Below are 11,371 nucleotides of genomic sequence, written 5' to 3' on the forward strand. Positions count from 1 at the left end.
GGAAGGAAAGAAGGAAGGAAGGAAAGGAAGAAAGGAAGGAAGGAAGGGAAGGAATGAGGGAGAGATGAAGGAAAAAAGAGAGAGAGAAATGAGTCCATGACCTCAAGAAGCTTACATTCTATCAGGGGAGAAAACACAGACATACATAAATACTTTTGAAGTAAATACAAGGTAATAGGAAGTACAAAAGAGTAACAAGCAACCTATGGGATCAGGAGAGACTTCATATAGGAGGTGACATTTGTGCAATTTTGAAGCAAACTAGGAATTCTTGGGAACAAAACCTGAAATGGCTAGAACAGTTCTCTAGTATTCATTTGACAGATGAGGAAACTCAGATCTGAAAACTTACCCAACATCATACTGGTAGTAAAAGTGTCGATCATAATTAGAACATAGATCCACTGACTATAAATCCATTCTTGCTATAACCCCATGCTGTTTCCAGTTTTGCAGGAGGTGACCTGAGTCTTGAAAGGCCCTGGATTTGTATTTTTATTGCAGAGCAATTTTAGTATTTACAGATATCAAGTCTGGGTTTGAATCTTGTTTCTGGCACTTGATTAACTGGGTGACCTTTAGAAAGTAACAACCTGGCTGAGCTTCAGTTTCCACATCTGCAAAATAGGGATAATAATAATACCTTCCCTCTATCTTGCTGCATGATGAAAGAAGTGCTTCATGAACCATAAAGTGCTATCATATAAATGTTATTATTTCTCACTTAACCTTAGCATTGGCCTTAATAAGACCTTATTTAAGAATTGCTGATATATACAATTCAAGTTAATTGATTCATTTAATTTATCATTACTGTTGTTATATATATATATACATATATATATATTTCTACGTATATTAGAAGCTCCCCATGTGAGAAGTCCCTACACCCACACAGATCAGCAACTCCTCTGTAATTTCAAGTCCTAGAAATGTCCTAGCATAGAGTAATAGCAAGAAGAGTAGATTTGTAGTCAGCAGATCTGTGTTCTAATTATGACTTTGCCACTTTCACTAGCTGTACAATGTTGGATATGTTTTCAGGACCTCGATTTCCTCATCTGTCAAATGAATACTAGAGAACTGTATTGTCCTTTCCAGATTTTACTCCTGAGAATTCCTACTTTGCTTCAAAACTGTACAAATGTGTACATGGCACTGAAAGGTTGTCCATATAGCCAGAATATGTCAGAGGCAGAACTTGAATTTAGGTCTTTCTGATTCCACTTTGAATCTCCTACACATGCATATTGATTAATCCTTAAATAAACATGAATTTGGGGGGGCTCAAGAGCCAGGTCTAGAGACTAGACATGCTAGGTTCAAATCTGACCTCAAAAAAATTCCTAGCTATTAGGGCATATCACTTAATCCCCATCGCCTAGCCCTTAGCCCTCTTCTGCCTTGAAACTGATACACAGTTTTGATTCTAAGAGGGAAGGGAAGGGCTTTTTTTAAGCATGAATTTATTAATATAGGGCAAGTAAAATGTACTCTCTGTTTGTGTTTGATGCTGGGTGATTCTGTAATCCCTAGAAACCTACAAAGAATCTGCTTTGCTCTGAGACTGGAGAGATTTTGCATAGAGTCACTCCTGCCCAGAGACCAAGTGCACTCATGAGAGATGACTGGAAGGGGCCAAACATTCTTCCAAAATGCTTGTCAGACTCTGGTCTCCTTACTGACTTTGTCTTTAGGTGCCTCTGATAACAGACTCCTGATGCTCATTAGGACAATCCCACCCAGGCTTTGTTCAAAGAATTCCAGACTCCTAGATTCCTAAGAGATTTAGAAACTGCAAGGTGCAAAGTAATTTGTAATGAGGGAAGGTAAATCAGTCTCCAAATGGTCTTCCCAGTCTGTCACTGGAAGCAAAAAAAAAAAAAAAAGGCTCCTCTGGAAGGCTGTGGTGGCATCCACCCTTCACTACCAGGGGCTTTCCCGAGAGCTGCTGCTAAGCTAACCCACCTTCTCCCAGGTGAGCAAGAACTCCTGCAAGGGGCGTGGCAGAAATGTCCTGACAGGAAAATCTGAACTTCTGCCAAAAGTACCTTTCTCTTCCCACTCCCCTCCTCTTTCTCTGTTCCTCATAAAGGGCAAGGTTGGAGGTTCGCTCTTTTAGTCACACAGTGTAAGCAGTTTTAACTTGTCAGTACCAAACACTGTTCCATCTTTTTCTTCAATGACTGACTACAAGCCTTGTACTTCAGTGTGACTTTCTGAAACTTCCCTCACATGATAAAGCCTAAGACTATGTTGGTATAGAGATCAGTCATGGAATATGACTAATGATAATGACTCTGTGACCTTGGCAAAATCACTTAACCTTTTAGTGCCCTCTGAGATTTAAAATGGAAGAATAGTTGACAATCTGTCTTAAAAGAGGTTTTTCTTTCCTCCCTTGCAGTTCCCTAAATGTATGAAATGGTAGAGAGAGGAAGGAAGGAACGAAGGAAGGAAGGAAGGAACGAAGGAAGGAAGGAAGAAATTATGTAAATGGGAGAAGAAAGAAGAGAGGATGAGAGGGCAAGAGAAAAGAAAGAAGATAAGAAAGGAGGTAGTAGAAAAGGAAAATAATAGATAATGAACAGTAGAAAGAACATTAAATTTTAAAATCACTAAAACTGGATTGGTTTCCTATCTCTACTACTTAATAATAATAATTATAATAATTTTTCAGAATAATGACTAGCATTCATTAAGTACCTACTATGTGCCAGGCACTGTGCTAAGCCCTTTATAGATATTATTTCTTTTGATTCTTACAACAACCTTAGAAGAGAGCTGCTATTTAAGTCTTCATTTTATAGTTAAGGAAACTGAAGCAAACAAAGGTTAAATGACTCGCCAAAGATCACATAGCTAGTCAAGTGGAAAACACCATTTTTTTGCTTTAGATATATCTATTGGTATATAAGATTCATATTTAGCATCTTAAAATGATATTAATATTTGTCTTGTCTACTTCACTGATTTTTCTTTGTAGACTTTAAAGTGCTTTATTAATGTTAATTGTTTTTATTTGTCACTACTAATAGTGATGATGGTGGTGTCAATCTCTGAGTCTAATTAATATTTTATACTGGTACTGATGTTTGAAATATTGAAGGCTATTCCTATTTTCTTTGTTTCTTTCCCCAGGTAATAAGGAATAATTCTAAGCCCTCATTCTTAGCCCATTTAACAAATATAAGGGCTTACCCATCCATTGGCTATGACACATTTTGAAGTAAACTTGCTAAAGTGCCTTAAGTCTGAGCTGATTCTCCTCAAGGTCTAAGGTATCCAGACCAAAGTATATCCCAGGTGTTTGAGGAGAAGTGTTTGTGTTCCTTTTCTTACTATATCTTCAAAGTAAACATCCTTTTGTAAAAGTTAATTTATGTTATTTGGATAAATAGACCTGGGGCATTAATCACTAGAAGTTAAAAGTGGAAGGAATATACCATATTGGGGCTCAAGTCAATGCAATTAATGACACTCCCTACTTCACCCAAGGGGTACCCCTAGAACCGTTTGGTTCTAGAACATGGCTGTCATTGCTCTGAGAAAGTGAGTGAGGAGTATAATAAAAGATCATAAGACGTGTCATTTTATTTATACCTATGTTTATTGTTTCACTGACATCTTTTGTTATAAGTTTTGTTACATTGTAATTTACGTATTAACCTTGAGAATTTTCTTATAAGCGAATACAATTACAGAACAAAGCTAACAATACAATGAATTCATTTTAAAGGGCGTGAAATATTCCATATTTTGTAGAAACTATCAACTTCTCAATTTTAATTATTTTGATGAACAGAAATATATTTTCTCTCCCTCCTAGTCTTAACCTCATGGGAGATGGGGAAGGAAAAATGAGAAATGAAAAGCAAAATCCTTGTAACAAATTTGTACAACCAAACATAACATTCGCACATTGGATATATACATATATGTTCCATTTTGCATCCTGAATCCAACTTTCTCTCAAGTTATGAATAATATATCTCATCATCAGTCTACTAGAGTCCTGGGTGGGCCTTTTATTGATCATGGTTCTTACAGCTTTCAAAGATATTTGCTTTTATAAATTGTTTTCCTGGTTCTCCTTATTTCTTTATCATTTTATGTCTTCAGAATTGCTTGTTTTTATAATGTAGATTTTTATAGTACAAATTGTTTTTTCTGGTCCTGCTTTCTTCAATCTGTATCAGTTCAGTAAAGTCTTTTCATGTCTTTTTTTTTTTAAACCCTTGTACTTCGGTGTATTGTCTCATAGGTGGAAGATTGATAAGGGTGGGCAATGGGGGTCAAGTGACTTGCCCAGGGTCACACAGCTGGGAAGTGGCCGAGGCCGGGTTTGAACCTAGGACTTCCTGTCTCTAGGCCTGACTCTCACTCCACTGAGCTACCCAGCTGCCCCTTTTCATGTCTTTTTAAAACAATTTCTTTCCTTATTTCTTAAACCTCAATAGCACTCCAATACCTTCACATACCACAACTTATTCAGTCATTCCTCACTTGCTTTCCAGAATGGGTGTACTCATTCCCAGATCCAGCAAGAGTCCACATCCATGTACCTGTTTTTCCATATCCTTCCAATGTTTATTATTTTCCTTTTATTGTTATCTTTGCCAAATTGATACAAGTGAGGTGGAACCTCTTAATTGCTTAAATTTGAATTTCTCTAATTAGTAATGATTTGGGAGTATTGTTTCTTATGGCTGCAGATAACTTGAATTTCTTCCTGGGAGGATTCTGCGGATAGATATCCTTAGATCATTTGGAAATTGGGGAATGGCTTTGTCATGCTTTTCATTTCAAAGACTCAGAAATTGCAACTAAAAGAAGTAAAGTAATTTCCCCCAAAATCACACAAGTACTTCATTCAAAGTTTAGGTCAGAACAAAATTCCTAGAATCAAATGTAATGCTCTTTCAACTCTTACTCACAGGGTTTTGTGTTTTTCTTTTTCTTTGCTTTGTAATAGATGACATCAAGAGTAGATATGGATAAGAATTATAGGCAATCCCCCAAATCTCAGATTAAGTAACCATTCCAAACTCCTCCTCAGCCATGTTTTTAACTGCCAGCCAAAAGTCCAAGGGAAAGGATGGAAAGTTTTGATTGTTTGATTATTTGTTTGTTTCAGTGGAAAGCATGTTGAATTCAGGAAAACCTGATTTCAAATCCCACTTCAGATATTTAATTAGCTATAAGACCTGCACAAGTCACTTAAGTCTACTTCAGTTTCCTCATCTGTTAAATAGGAATAATAGCAATTCCTACTTCACAGGATTGTGGTGAGGATCAAATGGGGGATTATAAATAAAATGAGGGAATATAAATAAAGTCCTTTGCAAACCTTAAAGCTCCATATAAATGCTAGCTATTATTGTTATTATTTTTTCCCATTTCCCAGCCAAAGTTCACCCTGGCTACCATAGCTCCCAACCATGACTCCTGGTCCTGAATTATGCTACAGCTTTAATAAAGTCAAGGAATTGGTCGATCCTGCCAAGGACTGAAAGCTAGCTTAAGTGACCTCTTACCTTTCTTCTTCTCTCCCCCAGCTGCCCAAGTATGCTTTAGAAATGCAAAAATCCAGACTACAAAAACCCTTTGAAACCATGGACTTACTAGTCATAGCTAAGTCATTTTTAAAGGCATAATGTATATAATGTTGGAATGCCTCATGGGCATTCCTTCTAACTTTTTCTCAGACACTCCAGCTCTTTCTTTTGTGGTATCCTGTGGACTGGAATATGTACCAGAATGAATTAGCGATGCTGAATGTAATAGCAGTAGTGACGGTGATGATGAGAGAGATAATGGTTGGAGAGGATAAAGAGGACAATGATGATGATGGTGATAATGATCATAAAATCATAATTTTATGACTGGATGATGACAATGATAACAGCATTAGTGATAATGATTTGAGGTTGTGATGGTTATGATCAAGATCATTGTGATCATTAGTGACATAATCTTTATTATGATATGGAGGTGATGAAGATGGTTGTAGCCATGATGATATAAGTGGCAATGGGGCTGATGACAGTAATGCATCTGCCAAATACATACGTTGATCCCCCCCCCCCAATAGAATTCAAGCTAATGAACGACAGAGACTATTTTTCTTCCTTCACATCCACAGTGCCTAGGATAGCGCCTGGCACATAGCATACTTATTGATTGATTGAAATACCATTCTATTTTTTAAGAAAGAGGCTGATATATTTTGTGTGAGAGAGGAAAAATTATTTTAAAAAAAGTTACCTTCCATCTTAGAAATTAATACTGTGTATTGATTCCAAGGCAGAAGAGCAGTAAGGGCTAAGCAATGGAGATTAAGTGACTTGCCCAAGGTCACACTGCTAGGAAGTGTCTGATTCCAGGTTTGATTCTAGGACCTCCTGTCTCTAGGCCTGGCTCTCAATTCACTGAGCTACCCAGATGCCACCAAAAAATGATTTTTTAAAAGAGTAGAAAAATCTTGGAACTGGACACCAGAGACCTGGATTCCAATCCTGATCTTCCAATTACCTTCTCTGTTACTTGGGTAAATCCCTTTACCTCTCCGAGCCTCAGTTTTCCCATCTATAAAATGAGTGGAATTAAAGAAAGGTTCTTATAGCTCTAACATTCTAAGATTCTACAGAAGAAAAGGAGTAATAGAAAGGAATATTAAACAGCACAGTACTGAAAGTAAAGAACAGAAAAAACAGACTGCCTTCATTTCAGCCTATCTGAAATCACCCAGAATTTCATTTCCCATTGGAGAGGTCGTACATTTGTCACTGACATATTAAAACTTCAAAAGAAACCACTTCATTGTCATTTCTGACTCTGGGACCAGCCATGCCCATGCTTTAAAAGAAATCAGGAGAGATCTAATTGAAACCAGACAACAGAAGAAATGAATACCATGCAGTGACCCTAAAAGAAATGTACTTTCTGATCCTTTCTGAGGAGAGTTTTCATAGGAAATTGTATTTTCAAGGGAACTCTGAAGTTGTGTCTTCACAGTGCTATGAAATAAACCATTTTGAGACCCTTTGGGGTTCTTGGGAATGTGGAGTATCTAATCTAATTTGACTTCGAAGGCAATTTTCAAAAACCATTTTACAGGTTTATTGCCAGCAGATGCTTAGCCTAGTAAAAAGGAAAGCACATTCTTAGGAAGAGGGGAGCAGGGTGTGCCTCAGGTAAATGTGGGTGGGTCCAATGCCCTTTTTGTGGGCAGAATTGAAGATTGTAGACTTAATGACTTTGGAAAGCTATTGGCAAGTCCGAACAAGGGTCACTCTCAGAGGATCAGATTTCACTAGCACTTAAGAAAAGCTTAAGCTAATATAAGTATAATAGCTTACATTTATATTGTTTTCTATAGCACTTTCCCGAAACACAGTGAGGAAGGGAGTTAGAAGGTGGAGTCAGGAGTGACTTAGAATCTAATTTCCTTCTCTGGTATTTGTGAACTGTGGGATGCCTCCCACAGGCCAGTTAACCCTCTTAATTTCTTCATCTGTAAAATGGGGATAATGATATTAGTATCAACTACCTTGGTTCGTTGCAAGGACTAAATAAGAAATGGTATGTAGAGTTCTTTATAGACTTTACTATTGGTAAGAAGCAAGCCAACTTAGGTCTACTGAGTTTAATGGTAAGACTCTCACCATTCTGACTCTCCAAATTATTTCCAAACTGAGGCTCTCTCTAGCCTTTAGGAGGCCATCTTTAATGACATCTGCTCTGTATTCTGGGCTCTGTGCCCATGGAGTTTGGGGAATGTGCTCTAAAAGTGACAAACTCAGACTTAAAATGCCATAGGTTAGGGAGGAGTTAAGTGGCTCTATGCAATAAGAGTTAGGACTAAAGATGGGAGGTCCTGGGTTCAAACCTGGACTCAGACACTTCCTGGCTGTGTGACCGTGGGCAAGTCACTTAACCCCAATTGCTGAACCTTTATTACTCTTCTTTCTTGGAACCAATACAGTATTGATTTTAAGATGAGAGATAAGATTTTTTAATGGCATGGATTTCACAAGGATAATGTGCATTTTGGGGGTGGTTGAGGTCCTAGTGCTGATTTGGAGAAGCTCTAAAGAAATCAGAGAACTGCTGAATCTCACATCCTCAACCAAAACCGAAAGCAAAGTCTGCTCTTGTATCATCTCCCCCTCAATGTTAACTTTTTCTTGGGTATCCCCCTCCTTCTCACTTTTATGCTTCTTAACTTCTCATGTTCCCCTGCAGCTGTGTAAAGAAAGTCCCTACCTAGAGTTCTTTAAGGAGGTCATAAGACTGAGCTGGGAAGGACCTTCAAGATCAATTTGTCTAATCTGCATTTTTTACAGATAGGGAAATTGAAACTCACAGACTAAAGTGATTTGCCCATAAACTCTTACTTTCTGCCTTAGAATCAATACTATGTGTTGGTTCCAAGGTAAAGGCTAGGCAGTTGGGGTTAATTGACTTGCCCAGGGTCACACAGCTAGGAACTGTCTAAGGCCTGATTTGAATTTGGGACTTCCCATCTCTACATCTGGCTCTCAATTCACTTTGCCACCCAGCTGTGGGGGTTTTATATTTTATTCTATATTTATTTTTATAGTCTTTTCACTATACCAGAATCCCTGGCTACTTCATACAATGACTCATTTTTGATTCTCTTCTTCGCCTCTGTCTTTACCCAACTTTACCTTCATATGTCTATCCCCACTCCATTCACTATTTTGAGAAACTAATTCACACAAGATGCTAAAGGCTGATAATGACTTATTTGGTAAAATCTATCCTGACTATTTGGTTTTTAACTGGTATCCTGAAAATGCATGGCTTTAACCCAAAGGAATGAACGTAATACTAAAATTTTAGGCAGTGGTCATACTCAATAAATTTAAAGTATTTCATTGCTAGAATTGACTGTGATAATCTCCCTCTTCAGGACTTCCTAACTTTGTGACCCTGGGCAAACAGCCTCACCTCTTTAAGCCAGTTATTATCTTATAGATGAAGGATCTGTGGTCCAAGGTCCCATAACAAAGAAGTGGCAGAGTCAGGACAATGTCAAGATTAAAAGTAATATACAATAACTAGGTATTATATTTTATAAAGTTTATTAATAATAACTAAAGAAAAAACCTAGCTAACCAAGCCTCAGTCATAAGAAAAAAGAGAGAGAGGGAGGAATTACAGAACTATATAAACAAAAACGTAAAGACGCAAACGTGGGGGTGCAGGGAAAGGGATGCTGGGAAATGAAAGGAATTCTGGGGAACATAGTTCAAAAGGTACAACATTTCCACTTACACAACTGGAAACCAGATTTCCTGATTCCTCAGCCTAGTGACCTTTCTTCTTCTCCATCACCCTGTCTATTTTGAAGAAGGGGAGATTTCCAGAAGAACCCCTCAAGTTATACCAACTACTGCATGAGCAAAGCCAAATGCCTTTTGTCCTCATATTCTGGACTCCCCTCCCAAATGCAGAGTTTCATTTTGAGCAGAATCAAGACCCTCAATGTATATGACAGATGACCCATGGAAGTACTTTCAGATGGAGAAAGATGGAATGATAGAAAATAGTTCAGACAGAAGTACAAACAATGTTCCCCTCTTCTCCCATCTCAACCTCCTCAGGTCCCCTCAGTGCCTTTTGATTTCCCAGGGTGGTAAATCTCCTGGTACCAATCCTGTTTTTAATATGCCCATACATATAAAATTTCAAATCCAGTGAGGTTTGGCATGACTTCGGAAGGGGCTGAAAGATCAGTTACTCACCAAGTTTCACTTCTTATTATTCTTTTAAGGGATCTTTTTAATTGGTTTCATGCAAGATGGTAGAAAGACCATGGTTAGCAGGTTGTGGGTAAATAATAATTACATTCCCAAACCCTGACTGGTCAGGAAGTTGGATGCCTTTTGTACTGGCTCAGGCAAGTTTGAGGATGGAAAGAAGTCCTGCTTACGTGGTTCTTGGGCCCAGAAAAAAAAATGCTTAGCCATAAGCAGGCCTCGTTCCAGAAATTAGTTTGCACAGCTGGTTGAAAATAGCCCTCTCCTTACTGGGACACCATCCAACTTGGACTCAGTCACCAACTCTGCTCCATTCCCTTGGGCCCAAAGCCTAGATGGGCCTGAACATCATCTAAATTTTAGTCCATTCACTCAACAGGTATTTTTCTAGTGCCCCTCGCTGTGTAATGATGATATAATTTCAGTGGAAAGTGTTCTTAGAAAGTGTCTAGTCTTATCTCCTTGTTTTAGAGTCACAGAAATTATGGTCCATGAAGTTGAAGTGGCTTGCTCAGTGGTATAGGTGAGACCAGAATCTAAGGCTAACTCTCGGACCAATTTTTCAACCATATTGCATTGTGGATACAGGTGTGAATTGGGTAACTTTCCTGACTTTAAGGAATTTATGGATTATAGATTAGATATAGACGTATGTATAGATATAGATTATAGAGGAGAGAATTCATCTATAGCAATAACTAATAGATTAAATAGCAAAATAAAGTATTACATGGAAGAACAGATAATGAATGATGTTGGGGCAGCCAGGTAACACAATAGATAGACAAACAGACCTGGAATCAGGAAGATCAAAGTTCCTGTCTGACCCTTGATACTTTTTAGTTGCAAATCATGGCACCTCAATTTTCCTCAGTTTCCTCATCTGTAAAATGAGGATAATAATAGCACCCACCTCACAAGGTTGTTGTGAAGATCAAATGAGATAATAATTGCAAAGTCCTTAGCACAGTGTCAGGCATAAAAAAAGTGCTAGATGACTGTTAGCTATTGTTATTATTAGGATTACAAAGAATAATATGCATCACGATGATGAAAAAGATAGTGAGCATTGTTATAATACTTTCAGATTTGCAAAGCATTTTACATATTATCTTTATTTCATTTGTTCCTTACAACAACACTGGGAATCTCCATTTTGAGGAAACTAAGGTTCAGAACTCTTACTTGACTTGCCCAGAGTCACAAAGCTGGTCTGGGAAGAGATTCCTTTGAGTTGAGATTGATGAGAAAAGGTTTCTATAAGAGATGAGGTAAAATTGGATCTTGAAGGATAGTCTGCTTCTTGGAACCTTTTTCCCACAATTACATGCACGAGGAGGCTTGTCCACAAAATAAAAATTCATTAACTCACACCTTTCATCCTTGTAATTATAGAGTACGCATAAGTCTCCCCATTGTCTCTCCAAAATTTGTTCAGATAAATGCTTGTCAATTGATGGCATCAAGTGCTAAGGGCTTGGACAACTTTTTTAAGTTCACAGAATCAATAGATTACACATAGAGTCAAAACTAAATAATAACAATAATAACCATGATGAATTTAAATAAATACTTGATATTTT

Source organism: Gracilinanus agilis, chromosome 1, assembly GCF_016433145.1.
Source record: "Gracilinanus agilis isolate LMUSP501 chromosome 1, AgileGrace, whole genome shotgun sequence".
NCBI lineage: Eukaryota > Metazoa > Chordata > Mammalia > Didelphimorphia > Didelphidae > Gracilinanus > Gracilinanus agilis.